The sequence below is a fragment of the Falco cherrug genome, chromosome 10, assembly GCF_023634085.1.
Source record: "Falco cherrug isolate bFalChe1 chromosome 10, bFalChe1.pri, whole genome shotgun sequence".
In the NCBI taxonomy this organism is placed as follows: Eukaryota; Metazoa; Chordata; class Aves; order Falconiformes; family Falconidae; genus Falco; species Falco cherrug.
The window spans coordinates 14,237,194-14,257,840 of record NC_073706.1 but is presented as its reverse complement, the minus strand read 5'-3'; the positions used below and the strand labels follow the sequence as shown (position 1 = coordinate 14,257,840).

Genomic DNA, 20,647 nt, shown 5'->3' with positions numbered 1-20,647 from the left:
ATTTTTTTAAGTGTCTGGGAGTAGGGATGATGGGCCAGGTTTGCAGCTATAAAGCACCATGGCTCTGCTGAAATGGCTAGAGCTGTGGACATGGTGGTCCTGGTTGCTGAGGCTGCGATGGGAGCCCCGTGCCCCGGTTCGTGTCTAGCTGGCAGGGCAGGTACCGCTAGCCCTGCTCAGTCACTGCTGAGGCCACCCTGGGGGAAAAACAACCAACCCCCTTTTTTTTTAAACTGATTTCTGAAAAGAGTATTTTCAGGATTCTTAAAATGAAAATGTCTTTCAGTGGAATGAGTACCTGTATGTGATGTTCTTCATATTTTCTGGGGAGGATCCCCCCCACTTATTTTAAAACAGCTTTTGCAATAAGTGTTATGGGGCTTTTGAAATTACAATTCAATTATTTTTAACTGAAATGTTTCAGTTGTTGCCCCCCCAAAACTTCTTTAAAAATTTTTGGTCTTGAAAACATTTTAAAGTGATAGGAAATCAGGAAGTTCTAAAAAATATTTTGCTGGAGGAGAAACACTTGTGGGCTGGTAGAGATTGTGACATCGATTCTGATTTTTAACTTGGTGACAAGCTTGAACTAGCTGAATGCAGAGCAATTTGTTCTGGTCGTTGCTGGTTCCGGTTGGCTTTCTGCTGGGAGGAGGAAGGAAAAAGAGAGAAGACATCTCCTGCTTGTACACTTCTGTATCCTGGTGGCGTTATAATGTGGGAAAAGGTATACAGAGAAGGAAAAAAATCTTGTCACAGCATATAGCAACACCAAAACATAATATTGAAATTCTGTTGGCTTTTGAGACCTTTAGGAATATTGTCAGTGCTGAAGTAGCCCAAGTTCATGCCATTTTGAAGGTCTGTCCTGAAGTTTATCTTAATGTGGTGGCAAATTGACTTTACACAAAGAAATTATTTTTAAAAAGTGTCAGGAAATTGAATGCTTCTTTTTCGGTAATGTTGAAACAAATGTCAATGTTCACATGAAGGTTTGGGATGAAACTGAAGCCACATGGTGTGCAAAGGCAATCCAGCAGGAGGTCAAATGAGAAGAGCTGGCTCCTTGGCTTGTTTGGTCCTTGAAGTTAAACTCTTTTGAAACTTCATGTAGCCAAAGCCAGAGGAAGGAGGTCATGTGCCAAGGCCCAGCTTTTCCATCATTTGGGTGCAAAATGAGTGGTGTGACTGCACTGACAAATAACCGTGTGTGAGTGGAGGGAGAGGTCTGAGAGGACACGCTGGCTTCTCCCAGCTCCAGGAAGGCTTTCGAGTTGTGCAACCCTATTTCATATCTGAGATCAATCCCTTCCAAGGATCCCGCACTCCATTGCTAATGACCTGCTCATTGATCTGATGGGAAAGGTCCATTTAAATGTATGAACCCCCCAACAGATAACTAAATGTAATGATTCTTATGACTGCTTCTTGGAGAAGATTTAGCTATTCTGAAATCCAATATAGATCAACCTTTGCACCTGAGAGCTACAGAAATACAGCCCTTTACTAAATGCTCTGGCTTTTGCGTTGTAGTTTGATCCTTGGAGCAGATACCTTAGAAAAGGGTTTCACCAACTCTTTGTCTAGGCAGATGGCAGCAAAGCTGCTTGAGATGGGCAAGGAGGGTTGGGGTTTTTTTCTCAGTTAAGATAAACTTTGCAAGAAGGTACAATTTCTACAAATAAATACCATCCCATTGAGTAACGTATATTCTTAATGTTACCGATGTGGGGCCTTTGGTTTATCTGGGCAGGGTCTTCCTGAGAACCTGTTGTGCTGTTTGGGAATCATAGGAGGGTAAGCACAAACTATGTCAATCTGCCCCAAAATCCAGAGGGCTGGTTTCAGTGATGGCTCAGCTGGTTCTTGGAAAATCAGGTACTTCCCACCATTATCACCACTGAAAATCTGACCTGGGAAAAGAAGTGCAGATGCAGAAGAGAAATTGATGTACTTTGGCATGCCCTCTCTGCTGCTGGGATACTGAAATAAATAGGGTATTTATGGTTTTACCGGCAAATAAAGCAAATGTAGAAGGGAGATGAACAAAAAAGGTGTTAAATGCAGGGTCCTGGTTGTAGAGTCCTAGTGTAAGCATAGCCAAGGCGCTGGGGGTGAAAGAGCTGCTGGCTTCAGTTATGTGACAATAATAATAAGTAGCAGAAGTAGTGGCAAAGCTGAGGGAAGGAGCTTGGGCAAGGGAACTCTGTGTAAGTCGGTTTGTGTAATTCCCCCAGCTCTCCTTATCTCCCTGTGCCTTTGGTTGGCATATCAGCCAGACAAAGAGCTTAACACAACTTGGCATAGTGACTGGGGAAATTGTTTAAAATTTCCAGCAACTGGAACAATTAAGTAAGCTTTCGAACCTGGGAGAATAGTTGTCCCCTTAGGATTCCTATCACTGAAGGATAACATTTCCAGGCTTTGTCCAGCAAGAGATGTCACTTCATTTACAGAGATTCTCACGATGTTGAGGTATATTGGATATTGGTTATTATATGCAAAAGACTATCAGGAATCATCTCAGCTGGGCTAATTGTTCCTGAGTTCAGGGCTGATGGAATTTTAATTTCAGTGGTGGTGGTAAAGTTTCCCAGAATTATAAAAGATGATGAAAAAGCCATGGTTTTTAAAAAGTAATAATAATGTCCCGGATTCATAGAATTTATTAAGACTTCAGTCAAATGCATCCCCGAACAAGAGAGCTTCCTGAACTGGGGCTTACTGCTGTCAGCCACCCCTTTTGGGATGGAGACGGGATGGGGAATTAGTGTCTTCTACGAGAGATGACTGTTGCAAGGGCTTGATTCCCTAATAGTCATGTTGACATCACGTTCTTCAATGTTTGTTTTTATAGCTTGCAAAAAAGTGCTTGCCCTATTTTGTCACTGCTGATCTTTACGCTCTTTCTAGGGTGCTTCTCTTCCCTTTGCTGCTTTTCTTTATTGAAACCACACTGAGGATGTGTCATGCCTTCAAACCCGCTCCCTTTGGGTGGGGGGAAAAATGGAAAGGGGTTGGGGGAAGAAGCAAGGAAATTACTCTGTGGTGCTGTATAAATAGTTGCTTTATTATCACAGAAAAAAATTGCACTCTAAAGATTTTTAGGATCAAAACATACCAAAGAAAATGTAAAACAAAATTAAAATGAAGTCAGTATTCACATTGTCAGCAGTTATTTTGTCACTGCAAAGCATCTCCTCAAAGGAATATTGTGCAGCACAGCAGCAACTGAATGAAGCAAGCAGCTCCGGCGTTTACTTAAAAGGGAAGTGCAGGGACATCTTCAAACCGCGGTAATGGATCCCTGGGGTTTCTCTAAAGTCTGATAGTGGCACTGACATTTCCTGTGAAGTTGGAGGCTGGCAGGTTGTTAAAACTTCCCGGTTTTTAACTGCATCAAGTGTTGCTGTAGTTTGTTGAACGTATAAAATCACTTCTCCACCTCCTCCTTTTTTTAAAAAATTCCAGATATCAATAAAGAACTTGAGAGAGGAAAACACTATAATTATAGCCAAAAAGCTGGCACAATGCCTGCTGTATAAACCCGTTATTTTGGTAGCATAGAATTCGGTACTGGAATAATTCTCTGGGTGGAAACTTGGCAAACATGATCTCAGCCTGTGAGCTAATCTTTTCTTTTTCCTCCTGTAATAACGTTTTTTCTTCTCTACAGATTTAGCCATTTTAAAATTGTGCATCCTATTACTGAGATTGTGTATGCACAAATGACCTATGTTATGGGTCTCTGGGGTGATGTGAATGTAGACAAGAGATCTGCATGTTAGATTAAAACCCCTTCGCTGGAAAATTGGTACCCTGTAGATTCAAATACAATTAGCCTTGATCTGAACTGCTGCCACGATGGGAACTGGCTATAGCGAAGGGTGGTATGGGAGGGCCTGGGAGACCCCGGGCAGTGTTTGGGGATCAGGCTTTTGATTTGCTGTGTGGTGGGGAACATTTCTGGTTTAGCTCCTCGATGGTTCAGTCTCAATAGCCTCACAGCTATTCACGTACTAGAGCTCTCTAGTCTGGAGAATACGTGTCTAAATACTTGCATAGATTTGAGGATCCGGGTCCTTTGTGAACATGGAGGTGGTTCTAGCTCTGTAGCATTGTAAGAGGCTCCATGAGCCATGAACAAATACCAGGTTTTATTGTTAGCCCTTATTTTTAAGAGAGCTGAGATGCCAGAGCACCTCTGTGAGGTGGTGAGGAGCTCAGATAACGCAGGGCTCTAGTAACATTTTTTTCATTTTGACCTAAATCTTCAATTTTTAAGGAACAGTTTGCCTCCGCTTGCAGGTTCTGGGAGCTGCAGATGCTATGGGAAGACAGTGAGGCTTGGATTGAAATTCATGTCAGCCTGCCATAAACATCTTTCTAAATGAATATAATAAGATCAAATCTATCACTGCTGTTGTCGCTCCATCCAGAGTGCCTGGCTGCTCGGGTAGCAGAGACTGTCCAATGTGTTGTGATGGCCTTGGTGGGAGCCCAGGGGGCAAAACTGCCCCAGTGGCACTTCAAAACTGCAGTGTAATTAGTTCCACTTCCCTGCAGCAGAAAGGGGGGACTGCAGCCACCTTTGAAATTTTCTTACCAGAAAATGGCATGTGCAGTTTGCTGCTAATTTTCAGAGAAATCAGTCCCTTGATTGGGGATTTTGTTTGGGGTCTTGGGAAAAAAAAAAGTGCTGTTGGAGTTGAAGTGAGCTGAGACCAGAGATGCTTTGTGGCTGCTTGTGCTTGCTTTGGGTGGGCAGCAGACCTGCCTGTAGCTTTTAACCTTTCCACCTGGAGACGCATAATGTTTTTTTTTTTCCCCCCAGCCGATGCATGGGATTGACTTTGGGGTTTTTTTGCTCCTGCTCCTGAGTTGGTGCTGAATACAACTTGCAGCAGCCTGCAAGAAGCTGGGTGCCCTGGTGGGTAGGTGTGAGCAGCATTGGTGCTGGTAATAACCCCCTGTTTATTACCTTGCTCCGTATTCAATCAAAATGTGATTCAAGATGAGGAACCTAACATTGAAGGCATGTGTCTACTCACAGGATGTGTCTAAAAAGGTGATGACTTTTAGCGAGTATTAATTGCTGTGGCACTACCAGAGTAAATAAATCTCTGGTGCTTTGTACCAGCCAGAGGTTTTCCCTCTGTGGAGCTCGCTCTTGAATCTTGCTGTCAGTTAAAGGCAGTGCTCCATGGGCTTGGGCTGAAGTTGGTGGAAAAGCCATAGTAGGTTTCGAGGCAGGAACAGCACTTTAATTTACCTGTTTGAGTTGTTCTGGCTGACAAGGAAGCAAAGGCTTTGCAAATGAAAGGACAATACTAAAGATTGCCGTGACACAGGAGCTACAAGGCAGATCCAAAGCACAACCACGGAGAAGCTACTGTTCTTTTGGGGGGACTTTGGATCAGGCTGACTCCTGTCTCCAAGCTGTGGCTGCAATTGCATACTGCTCTTAACTTTGAAGATGCTGAAGCATCGTTGGCCAGCACACAAGCAGATGCTCACGTGAGCAAGTATGTAAGTATATGTTTCAGTATTTATTTTTTGCAAGTGCTCTGAGCTGCCTGGACAAAGCCGGCTCTGGACCCTCAGCTGCACAGCTGCATTTGTACAGCTCAGTGCAGAAGCTGATGTGCTTCGCTGATACATCCTCTGCTGCAGCTCTCAGCAGGGTTCTTTGGTTCCAGCCCAGCACCCTGCTACAGTGGCCAGAAAGCTGCTGGAGGAGAGTGGGCCTCCACCCAGCCAGCCTGGCATGGGGCAGAGCACAGGTCCTGAGTGGTTCTGCCCTTTGTCTTGGGTGGCTTGTGTTGTGGATGGGTGTCTGAGGGTGCAGGGCTTCACCCTGTAAAGCTTCTCTGTCTGGACGAAGAGATTGGGCAAGTTTGGAAGAGGAGGTCTCATGGGGAGCAGAGCAGCTAAACCGATGGTGCAACCGTTCAGCAAGTGTGTCGCTGTTCTGCCCCAGCACTAGAAACCCAGCGGTTCCCCTTTCGGTACAAATGTGCAGGGTTTGTACCAGTTCTTGGTGCAGGGCTTGGGAATGACAGCTTGGGGGGGGTGGGGGGACGGGACACGGGGTTGGTTCTTGAGAGCAGATTCTGGAGAAATAAGCCAGACCCTCTCCATAGCACTCCGGCTGTGACCACTGACTGAGCCCTGAGCTCAGCCTGGCCCAAGGGAGCCGCCAGTGAAAGGCATTTAAAAACATGAGGCTGCTCAGCTTCCCTGGTGGCACCTGGGTGGAGTGCCCTCTGCAAGCATTCATGAATCATGCGAATTGTAAATTATGCCCCAAACACCTCATGCTCAAAAAAAAAAAAAAATCATGAGGGCTCAAGGGGGAGGGAACCCAGCGTGCTGCTTTCTTTTGCCTTTTCCAGAGTTTGTTTTTAACCTTTGGAGAATTCCTGTTTGTGCTGCAAAATTTCTTGGGAACAGAGAAAAGAGCATCATGGAAACAAAGCCAGATTATTAGCTTCCCTCTGCAAACCCAAGTCTGTTGTCCGGGAGGGGAAGGTGTTTTGGTGGGGTCTTGGTCCCTGGGAAATGGTTTTACATCTTTCATCTCTGCTACCCCCCTGGAGAAGGAGGAAAAAAAAAAAAAAGCAACTCTCAAATATTTTATCTTGTTCTGCAGGACCCTAGCAGATCTCTCCCCAGGGACCATAAATTCTTTCCTGACTGTCGCTGCTGCTCCTGAACTCTGGTGCGGCACATTGGGAGAGTGAGCTTTGTTCCTCCACAGCACAGAGGACATGCCACAAATAATTTAAGGCACCATTTTTCTTCTTATATGACGTTAAATATTCTTTACTTAAAAAGAAAAAAAAAAAAATCCACACCACTTGGCATAAAGTAATATATCCAGAAGAAGGGCAGATGCTGTTTAATAAAAGACACAGTGCTTGCTTCTGCTCTGTGTCTAACCTCCTGAATCTTCTCCCCGCCAGTGGCAGGGTGCCAGTCCGCTCCCACCTCTGTGCAAGGTGATGAGGCAGACCAAGAACAAGCTCTGTGCTGGGCCAAAACTCTTTAAGGACATTGTTGGTACCTGCAATTGAACTGCAGGAAAAAAGGAGGTTGTGATTTGGTTGAAGCTGGCTGGAACGATGATCCCACCCCAATGTATTCAGGCATCTTCCCTATCTCCGCGAGGAATCCTGTGTTTGGAGCCCAGGCTGAAGGGGTGCTGCAGGAGGCTGAGCTGCATCCCTTGGGATGCCTCCTCTGGGGCTTGCTCCTGTTTCTATTTTGGGGGGGGGGGGGGTGGGTGTGTGTACAATTATGTCTGGAGAGGGGTTTTTAATAGTAGTGCAGAGCTGGTAGCTGGGGGAGAAGTCATCTTGCTTTTAATGTCAATGCGTTTGACCAAGAAAGCAGTAAAAGAGCAAATGTATAGAACTCCTCTGCTCCTATATTGTCTTGGGTCTCTTTTTCAATGGAGAAGCATGCAATAAACTGTCCACAAATGGCAATTACAGCAGTGAAAAGCAGAGGTGTAAAGGGAAAAAGCTGATTTCTGACTCACTTTCTCACCTCTGCTTTGGGGGTGGTGGTGTTTGTCCCCCTGCTCTACTTCTTCCCTTTGCTTTCCTTGTTACAGAAACAAATTTGGAAAAAAACCCCAAAAAACCAAAACATATAGGGAAATGGAAACCAGCAAAATGTTACGGGAAGGAGTGAATCAGAAATGGAGTAACACACACCCAACTGGTTTTCAAAGGCCCTAAAAATATTGTTGTGACTTGAGCAACTGAAACTTAAGGACACCTTGGACTTGGAGAAAAGTAGCTTGTTTTCCAGTCCCTCACGCTGTCATATCCCAAATAAACCCTTCTGAAAATGTGTTCCTCTAACCTTTCTGTTTCTTTAATGGGCTCTAAGTTTGCCACCTGCTTATCTCATTCCTCCTTTGAGCCTCTGAGAGGCACCTTCAGCTGTTTCTGAACCCCTCCTCCAGCAAGAAGCTATATATACATTTTGCCATGTGAGGAGAGATTTTGGAAACAGGGCTTAACTGGACAAATCTTGTGATTTTGAGGTAAAATAAGAAATAATTTCTTATGAATTTTACTGTTTCAAAGCTTTTGATGCCTGGGTGGTTTTTTTTTCCGCCTTTGTTAGGTTCTGCTTTTCTTACGCTGTTTGCCTGATTTTGCCTAACACCTTTATTGATAATTTCCAGGCAATTCCATCTGAGAACCTGAACTGGTGTATTGGTGGTGCAGGACTGGATGATGACTTGCAGATTCCAGATTGTTTGGCAACTTCTTATGCCTTGTAACAATTTAATTTCAGACAGCCAGGGAGCCAATTTTAGAGCAGAACAGGAAGAATTTCATGGGTGGCGTGAATGCCATCAGTGCAAAACCATCTATGCCCCTGCGATGTGAATGCTGAAGCATGCCCATAAACTTGGCTATGACTATTCTGAAGAGGTGCTGGTGGCGTTAGCAGGGCTAGGGCCTCAAAATTGTCAAACTGCTCCTTTTTTTCTTTTTTTTTTCTTTCCCACTTTCATTTTCATGAATGACATAGTATGTGTTTGTGTGTTTTTATACTTATGTCATAGTGTGCTAGATCTGGGTATATTAGGCATCTGCTTTGCGTAGTTCCCATCTATACCATGTTAATTATATTGCTCTGGTGACATAATAAACACTGAGCGAGTTGTGAGTAGATTATTTACGATGCCACCTGAACTCTAAGTAATTATAGCTGTGTAATTTAGCTTCCCCCTATTTCATTTTATATATAATGCAATATTTCAAGATATTCCGGTGCACATCTATCTTTAGCTCTGTGTTTGAATGAATAAATTGTGATTCTCTTTCAAAGGTAATATATCAGCAATGCCCTTAAGGGAGGGCGCTGTAGCTCTGTCAAGAACAATCCATAAACTAATTCACACATAAACAGAGACAATGGATACTTAGAACAAACGCACACCTTCATTCACAGAAAATAATACTGTACTTACCTGTCTCGGTGTATTTAAGCCTAATGTTCTACTGTCAAAGCACTAAAGGCAGGCATACAATACGCCTCAGCCTAATAGTTGTTAATACAGGACTTTTCCTGTAATTTCAGCTGTTGGGACAAAACTGGTATCGGGCAACAAATATTTTGCAGTAAATGGAATGAAAGTATTAGTGTTTGCAGCTGGAGAAGTAAAATTACTTTTATCGGAATGTTGTTTGAGGCTGATTGTTGGTATTTGTATATGGGCTGCATTCAGCTTCAATCCCTAATGCAGCAGCCTGGTACTTGGGAAACTAGACCTTTGCATTATTTATTAGTTGTTTGAGGATGCAGAGTTGGTGCTGCTGGAGTGTGAGAGGCCCTGACAGACCCAGTGTAAGCAGGGATGCTGGGTGGTTCTGGGCACATCCTGGGGGGATTAGCCGTGCCTGGGCGTTGCTAGCAGTGCTGTGAGGGTGCTGCTCCCTCTTCCATTGCTCCTGGCTCTGCCCAGTTAGCACATGCATGTGCTGGAGTCTCTCTGCTCTGTCCCTTGCTCTGGAACTCAACAGGCATTGACTCCTGGGCCGATGGCCCTGACTTCCCTTTGCCTCAGTTTCCTCAGCTGCAGATCCTGTAAAATAACACTCTTTTTTTAAATGGGTGAGGCTACATTATTCAGTGTTTGAACCAGGGCAGGTCTCTAGAAAGTGCTGAACAAGAAGTTATAGACTTAAATGATGCTTTCATACTGAATTAGGAGTCAGGCAATCGGCCTCAAATGTTTGCTTTTTTTTTTTTGCTTGGAGATCCTCATATTGAAGGCATTGTAAATGCAGTTTATTATCTTGTTATATCCTTGAAAACCCATCCACTATGGTTTTGCCCTCTCTTTATTTCTTTAGAGCCTTGTGGGCTCATTCTTCCACGTCCTTAACGCAAAGCCATGGTTAATGACAGTGGCCTTGGGTGGGTGAGCAATGCCGCTGGCCTCCATTCTACCAGAGCCATCACACCCAGGGCTCCTGCAGTACCAAAGATGTGCACACATTTATGTCAATTAAAAGGTACTTAAGAGAGTCAGAATCTTTTTTTTTTTTAATTAAAAATGTCAGGATTCAAACTTTACATGGGATTTGTGATGGCTCCAATTCCCGGTTGGCATGTGTGAGGCGGCACCCAGGAGATTCGAGGTTTCCATGACATCATACGGTAACTGTGAGCCTATCAGTTAATTAAATACTATATCCATGTATTCTAGTTAATTGATGCTTCCTTTACATGGTTTATTGTGCTGCAAACTGGTATTGCTTCTGTCTCACTGAGCAAACACAGAGAGGGAGAGAGAGAAAGAGACGGTGGGATGCTCCAGCTCACGGCTGGGGGAGAGGGAGCTGTTGGCACGCCTGTGCCGTGCCCAGGGGCATCCTCCAGGAGAGCCCAGCATCACCTACACACCAGGGGTTTGAGGTGGCTCTGCGGGTCAGATGGAGATCTTTTATGAATGAGCTGAGCAGAGCCTTGGGAATGAATTGCAGGCATAAGCAAGCTGTGCCTTTTTCCAAGTGCAGCTTTGTCTCGGGCTTCTGTGGTCCTGTTTACGCAGGTGAGGACATGCAGAGGAAGGTGCTCCATTGGATTTATGCAATGCACAAATGTGGCATCACTTCTGTGATAACTGTCCCGCAGGAATGTGACCCTGCCCAGGCCAGGCTCTGGGATGTAGCTGGACCTCCTGCATACTGACCTTAAGGGAGCGGAGAAACATCATCTTTGTATTTTTTTTAGCAAATAAAAGTGTTTTATGTCAGGAAATCCAGCTCGATTGGGAGTTGGTAACATAATGTGATCTGGCAGCAAGGTCTGACCACTGACCTCCAGCAGCACACCTCAGCCTCCTGCAGCTTTCCTAAAGGGTATTAAATCCCCCAAGGAAAAGCCAGCCCAGGCTGGCTGCTGTGGTTGGGCCATCTGCAGAAAAGGGCAGGGCATGTCACCAGGCTTGCCAAGAGAGGCGAGCGCAGTGGTAAGTGACGTGCCCAGAGCGAGCATGACCTTGTCCACTGGCAACACAATGTGGTGGAGTGGAAAGATGATAAAAATTCATCATCTCCACAGAAATGAGCCCTGATACCTGCTCTTTTCCCCTGCCCCAGTCAGCTCCTGGTGGCAAAATCTGGGGTGCTGTAGCCTGCTTGTGGGCCTCGGGGTGCACCCGCCTGTTCTTCTCTAGCTTGAGCCTTGACCACCCCTGCAAGGACCAGAGAAAATGTTCTAGTGCAAAGAATTTTTATCCAGAATGTAACTTCAGCAGCTTTTAACCAGGAGTTTGTTTGGCTTGTAGCCTAGGGCTGAGAGGTTTTCTGGTCTCGTGTTCTGATCTTCTGCGGTGTTGAGGTTGTTGGTGTGCCTGGGTGGGAGGGAAAAGGGGGGTTATTCCATGCCAAAGCAGGACTGAGGGCACTTAATTCACAAAGATGAAACAAAACCCAGTTTTAGCTCAGACTCCAGTAGTGAAACTCTGACACATCTGTACGCTGCTGCGCATTGCTGTGTCCATGCTGGTGCTGGAGAACCTAAAACACAGACGCTGTCAAGTTGGCAGCAGGAGTGTTTCTCTGCTTAAATTCCCAAGGAAAAGCTATTCCAGAGGTTTCAAATGAGAACATTTAAAGAAAAGTGTCATACCCCATAGGCAACCCAAACACTGGCTACCTTTTGTCCCTCCTTCTTTGTCCTCTTCCATTCTCTCACCTCTTCTTCTTCACCAAATGTATAATTTCTCCTCTTCTAAAAGAAGCTGAAATACCGTAAGTGTGATGAGAAACTTTTCCAAGTATGATCTTGTAAGGTTTCCATGTTTAGTCGCTCTCAGCAACTTCCAGGCTGTGTTTTTGCAAGCTTACAGCTTTTTTGTCCACTGGCAGCTGCATATTTCTGGTGAGGGGAAGAAGGACCAGAAGAGCTGCCTTCCCCAAGACGTTTGCTTGTTGGTGCTGGCCTGGCCTTCTGGCTATCTTCCAAAAGGCAAAGTGGCCCCAGCCCTGTCAACAGACACTAGAGATGAAGCCAGTTCAGATGGGCAGGGGGAATTGCAACAAATTTACATACTATTTCAGTAATACCCCTCCAAATTATCACCTCTCTGATCCTACCGCCATGCTAAGTGCTGCAGTGGTGGTGCACTTTGGAAAATGGTGCTGTCTTCTATTAAAGGCAGGTATATTTTTTCTGTAATTCTCTTTAGTGTTGCCTTTAGAGGCCCCTCTATGTGGCTCCTTTCACTTCTAATTACTGCACTAGGAGATTACAGTGTGGTGCTGGCGACAGAGAGAGGAAGGGGGAGGAATGGGATGGTGGAGAGGGAAAGATTTCTGCGGTAATTTGCATTTAAAGCTGGCACTCAGCATTATATCTCCCTGTTCACCCATTGTCTATAAACATTTTAGCTCTTCCTTCTGCCTCATCAGAATGAATTAAGCATTTTCATTGCACCACCAGCCTAATTAGAGTCATTTACTATGTTGACACAAAGGGTTTTTTTATGAGCATCTCAGCTGTAATACACTACAGCAACATTGGAAACCTCCGATCAAAAGGTAAATGTTTGGGGGTCAGAGATATTTTTCAACATTCTCCCAAGAATACAAACAAGTTCCTGGAGAAGTGACGTGTGCGCTTGCAGCTCTGCTGGGGCCGCGGCGGGTTCGAACTGGTGTGCTCGCACGCTGCCTCTGCCTCCCAGTCACACTTGTTGAAAGGGGGTGGCTTCGTGTTCTGCAAGCCCCGAGCAGCACCGAGGGTTTGTTGGGTGAGTGGGTGAAGTCAAAGGGCAGGCAGTGTGGGTGAAGGGGGCGCAGAGGTGGGCTGCCCTGGTTCTCAGAAGTCTGTGCGGGTTGGGCACAGTTGCCCTACGGTGCATCTCGGGGCTCCCCCGGAGCTGTGGTCTCCACGTGGGCACCTTGGGTGCAGCAGCGTGGGAGTTTCAGATGGGTCTTGGTGGCTGGTAGGCTGCGATATCAACTGCGACAAGGCATAACCTCTTGCATTTACCCTCAGGACGAGACAGCAGGACGTGAAGTCTTCTGGGTTTGGGTCCCCATGTGCACACGAGGAACTAAGAAGGTTGTGTTCTTACTCAAAGCTGGAGGCACTGCTTTTGACTCCCCCTAGCCTGAGTTTCAAATGTATTTATATTATGTTATGTTGCTCACAACCAAACCCAAGAGTAGGAATTGGTCTCAAGCTGAATTCAGGGAGTTCCTCTCTCTGTCCTTTCCCAGTATGCATTTTCCCAAAGTCACTCCTCTCACACAGGAAAGATTTTTGGGTTTGCCTGATTTAAGGGATTTGGAAACCTCTACCCAAGATCTCCTGGAGTGGGGATTTTTCAGTCAGATCTGAGGAACATACCCTTATCACTGTCTCTGGGCAGGCTGCTCTTAGTACCTGCCTGTGTGCATGCAGAAGTACGGATTTGTAAGGCAGAACTGGCTGAGCTGTACAGTATATCATAATTTTGGAGCGTAGTCATCAATCACGAGAACAGAGATGTGCAAGGGCATGACAGAAAATCCTTCCATACTTGCATTTTCACTAGCCTCCAGCTTGTCAGCAATGTGTTTGATGGCTGTCCAGCAGACATCTGCAGTCAAAGCTGACCTCAGGTCTGCTTTCTTATGAAGTTTCCGTTCCCTTTGCATTAGAGAAATACCATCCACCACACAATCATAGATCCAGGTGACTACAATATTTATTGCTGAGAGTCCCATAGAATGCAGATACCAGTAAAATGCTGGGGGACAGTGGCTATTTGTTTCAAGTTAGAAGTGAAGACCTTGGCTGTCAGGTGTGACATGAACTTTGTGCTCCTGTGTTGGTGCAAAAGGTCTGAAACATCCAAATGAGATATGCAAAGTATCAGGATTACCAAAGAAGTATGGTGAGGGTTTGTCTGGTCCAGCACCCTCTGTCCAACAGTGGAGTGGCCTCCTGACAAATACAGCTATTCTTTTTTTGTTTCTCTGCTTACCGACATTGTTTTATTATTCTGTCATTGGGTATAGTGAGATCATTTAGAAATAAGTAATAAGGGTTGGTTCTCAAATAACTTTTTATTGGCTGCAGACTTTGTCGTGTTGCTGTTTGCGACCTTTTTCAGGTCACTTGAGCAAGACAAACCCCAAAGATGCTTGGGATAATCTACTGGCAACTTCACCCACTGCAAAAAACCTTTTTCTCCCTGCCTTTGGCTTCCCCTGTTGCAATCAGTTATGAATCTAGAAGGGGATGTTCCCTGTCATGCCAGGAAAGTTCAATTTCTTCAAAAGCTTTTGGAGAGGGAAGTGGCCAGAAGCTTTTCAGGGATGCAAGTGCTGTGTCACAACAGGGTCACCTTTATATTGGGTGAATGAGTCACACCTCAGAAATCTACCACAGATCCTAGGAATTTGTGTATGTATATATAATGGCAAATATTTTTTGCTAGCTATGCAAGTCATATTTACGAGTCTGTAGTCCTTGGGTTCACCCTTGGAGCCCTTTTAAGAATTGCTGTGACATTTCACACCTTTATCATGGCTGATTTCTTCTATAAAGTTGTGCTGGCCCAAGGCAAGGAAGCCATCCTGTTGGTAAAAAAGCCCAGATGTGCACAGGAATCTTCGCTGAGGGCTTGATCCTCAAAGTTTTGAACAGGAAAGGTCCCCAGCTGATCTGGTGGTTCAGGTTTCTTGCAGCCATCAGTGCCGCTATTGCAAGGAAATCTGAACGGCCGTCTTACCAGAAATTTTGCAAATTGAGAAAGCTGTTTCTTGTTTTTGTAATAAAGAATTGGTTTATAAAGCCATATTTGAAAAGTATGGATAAGATTTTTTTTTGAAATTTCATAAAGAAAATTACTTACTGTTTTTTTTTTTAAAAAAGCAAATTTCATAGAATCACAGAATGGCTGAGGTTGTAAGTGACCTCTGAAGACCATCTTGTCCAACCCCCCTGCTCAGGGCCACGCAGAGCTGGTTACCAGGGACCATGTCCAGAGGTTGGGTTTGTTTAGTATCTCTAAGGACGAAGGCTCCCCCACTTCCCTGGGCAACCTGTGCCAGGGATCAGTCACCCTCACAGGTGTTTCCTGATATTCAGACAGACCTCCCTGTGTCTCAGCTGTGCCCGCTGCTTCTGATCCTGTCACTGGGCACCACTGAAAAGAGCTTGCCTCCATCCTCTTTGCACCCTGCTTTCAAGTATTTATATACATTAACAAGACCCCCGCTGAGCCTTCTCTTCTCCAGGCTGAACCGTCTCAGCTCTGTGCCTTTCCTCATCTGAGGGATGCTCTGGGCCCTTGGCTGAACTCTCTGCTGCACATTCGCATCTCTCTTGTACTGGGCAGCCTGGTCTGTGGGCACTGAAGTGATGTTCCAAGCAGGGGAACAGCTCAAATAGCGGAGGTTCCTCTAGTAATCATTGCTACAACCATGGTCCGCACCAGGAGATTCCTGGATAAGGTCTCTTGGAGCCACTCCTTGTTCTGTGGCACATAGGTCTGCCTCTGAAAGCTGCGCCCCTCCCCACTTCTTGCAGGGTGGCATGGGCATCATGCTGCAGCAGCCTGTGGTAGCAGCTCCCTCTAAATATAATGTGCAGCAGATGTAAGTTTCGAGTGAGGATGAGAACTTAACTCTGCTTTCTTTTAAGGATCTTCAGGGGTTTTCCCCTATTTTAAACTATTCTTAAATGCAGTGTTTGCTTGGCCTGCAGGAATGGCATCAGTTTTTTATTGGTTTTAATGCTTTCTGTATGTGACAGCATTCGTTTTCCTAGCAGTAGGTGCTTTTATCTTTTGGAAAGGGAGGCAGAATGTCCTAATCTTCCAGGATCCTTATGCCTTTGGGTTCTAGATCAGTCCTTGCTCTGCATCTCCCTGTCCCATGCAGGGGCTCAACGCTGCTGCCATGCCCACCACTCTGTGGGGTCAGTGCTATCATTCCCATCAGCTGTGCAGCATGGCATGAAGCCAGGGGCACCTACAAGGTAGACCTGCAAGCTTAGAAAGTGTGAATTTATATATTTCTCCCCTCTTCATGAGAACTATTGTTATCTTATGCGCTGCATAAAACTCATTTCTCCCCCTCCTTGAGTGCTGTGGTGGAGCTTTCGGCATGTTCCCATGAGCATTTATGTGTCCATGTGTAGACTCACATAAGCTGGCCACAAGCTTGTTCTGTTCTGGGAAATTAAATACTTATTTCCATAATCCTGCCAGGCCTAGATAAAGCCTGATGCTTCCCCTGAACTCCTTAGACCAGTTGCTCCGCTTAGACACGTTTGTGTCCTGCACTTCCCAAGTTAGGGCCAAATTTCAGCTGGAGCAAAGCGTTCCTACAACACAGCAGAGCAGCAGGATGGTCTGGAGGAAAAGCCAGATCTTATAAATATATCCCTGGGATCACCAAAGCCTCAGGCATCTCTAGCTACATCTGCATCTAGTAATTATTCTACAGACTGCAAGGAACAGTGAAGTGTTGCTTCAATTTACGCGTTTTCTGGCCTCTCTGCATTTGTTTCTTAGTCAGAGACTAATGGGTAGAGCACTGGACTGGAACCCAGGAGACCTAATTTATTTCAGGCTCTACTACCAGCCTGCTGGGGAGCTCTGGCCGAGCCTTTTCCTTCCCTCTCTTTCTTCCCCTCCGTAAAGCGGAGAATAGCGATAGTGAACTTGTTTGTAAAGTTTCTGATAAAATAGCACCAAGTAAGAGTGAGTGTTAATAATGTCGTTCATCGCTATAAAAAATGGATTTTAGGCACTGAATTATTAGAGGAGGGAGGTAGTTACCGTGTTATTTAAGTGCTAGTAGTGGGGGGAGAAACTGCTTTTTCCTATACTTGTTTTTTTAACCGGTCTGCTAACTGCTTCCCATGTCCACAGACCCAAAACACGGCGCCGGGGCTATAACAGAGCCCGGAGGAGGGGGGAGATAGAGGGAGCAAGGACGGGGGCTGAAGAGGAGGGGAAGGTGTTAGAGGGGGAATATTGGATGGGAAAATAGAGCAGAGTGGGCAGATTGGAGAGCGACAGATTGTGAAAGCGGGGGAGAGAGAGAGGGGAGAAGAGATCCTATTAGAAATACCATGTGTGTGCATGCATAGAGGGGTACGCATGCAGGGAGGAAGGGACGTGGCTTCTACTGTAATATTATTCAAGCAATCACATGTATCGTGTATTAGATAACTCTTCTGGTTGGTTAGCATCGCGAGGTCTGTAAACGTGTTTTACTTTAATCCCAGACACATCACGTTTTTAATCTCAAACGCATCAGGCTTTTCCTGCAGGGTTTGGGGAGTTTGTTTTTCAAGAGCAGACGGATGCAAAAGTTCAGGATCTCCACAGCTTTGGGGTGCTCCTGCTCTTGACGATGGGGAGGGGGTCGATTAGCCATCAGGTTGCCAGAACCGAACGGTGAGGAATTTATTCTGCCTGGGAAAATGGCTCCTGCCTTGACACAACATGCACGGGATGACTTGAGGCGGCAGTGCAGTGGGAAATAGCCTCCTCGAAAACATGGCATTTCAAAAGCGGATCAGAAAGCCCCAAGCTGTCCTCCTAAATTGTTGAAAAATCAAACTTAAAGGGTCTGAATTAAACAGGCGAAACATAAGAAATACCGAAATAGGGCTCAAAACTCCGTATTGACACCATCAGCCTTAATTTACCCCAGAGTGCAGAAATAAAAATTCATAGAGTCATGATGAAAGGCTGAGAGTATCAGGCAGGAATTCAGAGACTTAACCCTGAATTTACTGCTCCCGCAATGGCTTTGCGGTCAGAATATTTTCCATTGTGCAGACGTAGATACCTGGTTTGTATTTTTGTGGGTGTTTTTTTTAATAGTTTGAAGAATTTGCCATATATCTTAGAAGCAGGATAGATGCTGTTTGCTGTCATTTATCTGTACGTGTGTATGCATGCGCACACATGCACATGGCTCTGAGCATTTTTTTGATCTTAGTATCATTCACAATACAAGCACAATAATCCTGTAGTTCTTACTCTTGTGTAGGTTTTGAGCTAAAATGCTTTTCACAGCTCAGGCATGCAAATTTTACCCAGAATAACAGTATTTTTTTAAAAAAAACCAACCTCCTCCAAGTAGAAAAAGAGAATTTGATTCACATAGAAGGGAGATGAAGAGAATTGGCAAATTGTGGGCAGGTGCTGGGCAAGCTTCCTCCATATGAATTTGTTAATGCATCTTAATCCTGACCTGTAACACCCTGCCTGGCTAATGCTGTGGCCTCTCGTGACCAGGAATTGCAGACTGCTGAGTTGCATGGCACTGGAGTGGGTTTTTGTGGGATTTTTTCTTTTTTCTTTTTTTTCCCCCTGTACTGTAGGTTGCTAGCTACATTTCAATTGTGACCCAGTTAGAATCTGAATCCGATTCTCTAAATATTTTGTAAGAATGGAATTATTCTCGTTTTCTTTGTGTGTACATCTGTGTTTGCATCTTGCCCCCTGTGAAGAGATTTCCAGTGCACATAGATGAAAATGTATTATTTTGAAAAAGAGCCCCCAAATTCCTTTAATTGAATGTGGCAGCTTAACACGTTCCCCTTCCTTTCCTTTTGTTGTTCTTTTAATTTGTAAATAGGTAATTATTTGTTGTGGTTTTCCTTCACATTTGGGTAAATGAAATGTGTTACCCTGCGGAGCTCAGTGTTGCTATGCAGATTTCTGATTTTGATGGCAGAAATGTAAAGCTCTGAAAAGAAGGGCAGCATCTCGGCAATCCGGGAGCGCGCACACCAAATCGTGCCTGCGATTTCAGCCTCCCAGCAGCATTAGCCACTGCGAGGTGAAGCCCAAATGACTCCCAGAGTCCAAACAGGTGCTGAATGTTTGGTTGCAAATGAAAAGATTAAAAGTTGGGATAACGGCATTAATAGAAGGATGATGTACACACAGCGAGTTTGCAGAGAAATTGCTTGCAGTGCTTCCAGAATACAACTTGCGTAGGAAAGCGTTGTAATTCCCTGTTTTCCACAATTTAGTGGCATGCTAGAAAAGCACATATCTGTTTTTATATCTATAAATATATAAATACACGTCAATATGTGCATCATCCAACAAAATAATAGAGAAATCTGAATGTCCGTGGAGTTTATATAATGGAAATAGATTATTTTTTTTAGTTTGCAATTAAAAATAATGTGAACTTTCCCCACTCGTTTATGCTCTGTCTCACTTCATTCCTCTTCAACTACTTTTTCCTCTTTTTTCTTTTTTTTGTTTGGAATTAGTTGAATTGCACGTATAATACCTGAAGTTAGTGTTGCCCCTACCACACTGTAGACTCTGCCTTTTTCTGCATCTTTTTCCTTCAGTTGCTGACAAAGATATGACCTCAAATGCTTGGTTATTATGTTCAGGTTTTCCATTCTACTCATCAGATATATTACTTACAACTATTAATAACTCCCCTCCAGGAGAGTCACAACTATCATGTAAATGCATCTTTCTCTGACATGGTTCTGTATACATAATACAAGAACCTGAGAGACTTTTCGAAACAAGCCCAAGAACATGATGAAAATGAATGTATTTTCCCGGGTTAGGTTGTAAGGGCTAAATTCACAAATGTGGGATTTTAAATTTTTTTTTGGCCAACAATTTTTCATTTATTTTTAATTTAATCACATGTTTTAGTTTGCAGGGACATTCTGAAAAATGATCTTTATAAAATATGCAGTCCTCTTCGCAATCTTATTACATCACTACTGCACTGGGAGAAAGACATCTCCCTAAATTGAAAACCATTTTTAATGAATTGTTGTTTTATTTTAGGATCCCTTTAGGTTTCCTAGAACATTCGGTCTGAGTCCCCTATCTGAAGGAATCCTGATCTAACAAATCAGTATAAAAAAAATATTCCACAGCCCTTGACCTGGCTCACAGGAACTCCCTGTGTTATAAAACAAAGGGCTGCAGGGATGGGGGAGAATCCCACTGTGAAGTAGAAAATCAGCATTATTGCTTAGCCGTGGATTCAGAATTAAATCGCACACGAGATTTAAAAACTTGATGGAAATCTCTGACCTTCTGGCTTACCTACAACTGTAGTGGAAGACAGTGACCCTAGAAGAGCATGATTTACTGGTGAAATAAAGTGAGCCGTAAAATCTGAGTAGGATGGGCTATTGTCAGCAAAAAGCATAAAGACAGAAAAAAAAAAATACCTAAACCCTAATTGCCAGGGTAAGGAAATGTAGAGGAGGAAAGAGAGAGATGAAGGGGAGAACAAGAGCATCCCCAGTGGCAAAATGGTTAAAAGAGATGACTAAAATCCAGCAAAAAATCAAGCAGTCAAGTAGTTAATTGACTTTGCTTTAATCAGCCCAATGAATATTCATTAGTGTGCTGGTCCTAATCATGGGGGCCATGTTGTCCGCATTTAGCAAGCGCACGCTCAGCATCATGCATGCCTCAACAGCTTCCCTTCCTCTCCGCACTGACATTAAATTTAGAGGCTTTGCGCCTTCCCAGCTCGAAGGGAGCGGGGATTGGCCCAGCTGCTCGGCTCCAAGATGCCATAGCAACCCCTGGCTAGTTGCCTTGGCAACATTTTTTTTAATTTTTTTTTTTTGTAAGGGCCTGAGCCAGTAATCCATA

The 20,647-nt window shown here is 44.5% G+C and overlaps 1 long non-coding RNA gene across 3 annotated transcripts in view; it reads left to right on the top strand.

The window, feature by feature from the left end:
* The window catches only part of LOC114017487 (uncharacterized), a 189,356-nt gene that overhangs the window by 28,407 nt on the left and 140,302 nt on the right, over positions 1-20,647 (top strand). The gene's annotated exons all lie outside the window — the stretch shown is intronic.